Here is a 1,820-nt window from a genome sequence, read left to right on the forward strand (position 1 = left end):
AGCCATACAACAGAACGAGGAAAACGTATCGTGTGGGGCCAGTGGCGCAATGGATAACGCGTCTGACTACGGATCAGAAGATTGTAGGTTCGACTCCTGCCTGGCTCGCATTGTTTTTATTTTTTTTCCCCCCTCCCATCGCTGTCCATGCACACACTGAAGAGGCTGAAGGTATTTTGTCGCTTGATCTAGCAATTTAACTCCTTTTATCCGCCCAGCACGGCACTGGAGCGTTGTGTTTCCCGACGCAAAACACCATTCTACGCTGAAACTTTTCGAACCATCTAAACACGCAACTTCTCAAATGCGTGAACTGTGCCAGCAAGGTAACACAACTAACATCCACCACCTTGCTGAGCAACTTGCTCCAGTGTTTCACCAACCCCATTGTAAAAAACTTCTTCCTTATATCCACCCACCCTCTCTCAGGTTAAAGCAATTATCTCTTATCCTTTCCCCAAATGCCCTTGTATAAGTCTCTCTCCAGCTCTCCTGTTGGCACCTTAAGGTATCGGAAGGGTGCTGTAAGGTCTCCCTGGAGCCTTCTCTTCTCCAGCCTGAACAGCCCCAACTCTCTCAATCTGTCTTCACAGGAGAGCTGCCCCAGCCCCTCTAGTCATCTTTGTGGCCTCCTCTGGAACCATTCCAACAGGTCTATGTCTTTCCTGTGCTGAGGGATCACAGAACTGGATGTAGCAGTCTGTGGATTCATCACAAGTTTCCTACAAAAAGTAGCTCATATCTTTATGAATAAATAACTGAGGTAGCTCATTAGTGCTGTGAGCATTTGGAATTAATGTCCTGTGTTTTGCTGTGAAGGGTTCTGGTGATGGTCTCTGTACAGGGGTGCACAGAAAGGCAAGAGCATCCCACCATGCCATGCTAGGCCCTGGAGACCCTTATTTTGATGGTTGTTTCTCGTATTCATCTAACAGTTATCAGGAGTTGTGTCTGGAACTCTTTTTGGAGCATGTACATTTGTTCTCCACAAGTGCATGAAAGGAGCTTGTGGAGAGGTGGGGGATGGTCTCTTCTGCCATGCATGCACTGAGAGTCCTAGAGGGAATGGCCTTAAGCTGAGACAGGAGAGATTCAGATTAGATATTAGAAAAAACCTTTTCACTGTTAGGGTGGTCCAGCATTGGAATAGGTTGTTGAGGGAGGTGGTGGAGTCACCATCCCTGACAATGGTTAAGAGCCATCTGGATCTGGCACTGGGTGATACGGCTTCGTGGCTTAGGGGTTACAGTGGTAGTGCTAGGTGGGCAGTTGGACTTGATAGTCATAGAATCATAGGACCAGCTGGGTTGGGAAAGACCTCAAAGATCATCACTCCAGCCCTACCATTGTTACTAGACCATGGCACTGAGTGCCACATTCAGTCTCATCTTGAAAACCTCCAGGGATGGTGAATCCATCACCTGCCCAGGCAGCCCATTCCAATGTCTGGTTACTCTCTCTGTAAAAAATCTCTTCCTAATATCCAACCTAAACCTCCCCTGGCAGAGCTTGAGTCCGTGCCCTCTTGTCCTACTGCTGGTTGCCTGGGAGAAGAGACCGACCCCATGGATGATTCTATGTGTAACGTTGGAGATGTCTATTTAAACTGGAATTTTAAAAATTCCTATTTAAAAAGTAAAGGAGGATGCAGTACACCTACGGGTCCCCGTGCCCCGCAGGTTGCCCTGGCAGCACGGTGGGCGCTGGTGGTCTCCGCAGGACTCTGCTTGTCGCCCCGGGACACTCCGGCGCTGGAGACCGCGCGGGACCAAACCCCGCGGCACCAAAACACACGAGCCAGGCAGGAGTCGAACCTACAA

The 1,820-nt window shown here is 49.3% G+C and overlaps 1 non-coding gene across 1 annotated transcript; it reads left to right on the top strand.

Annotated features, from left to right (window-relative positions):
- The first annotated feature begins 35 nt into the window (after window positions 1-35).
- Window positions 36-108, top strand: TRNAR-ACG. The gene has a single exon. It is a non-coding gene; the product is annotated as a tRNA-Arg (tRNA).
- Window positions 109-1,820: the final 1,712 nt, after the last annotated feature.

This window comes from Acanthisitta chloris, unplaced genomic scaffold (assembly GCF_000695815.1).
Source record: "Acanthisitta chloris isolate BGI_N310 unplaced genomic scaffold, ASM69581v1 scaffold17041, whole genome shotgun sequence".
Classification (NCBI taxonomy): Eukaryota; Metazoa; Chordata; class Aves; order Passeriformes; family Acanthisittidae; genus Acanthisitta; species Acanthisitta chloris.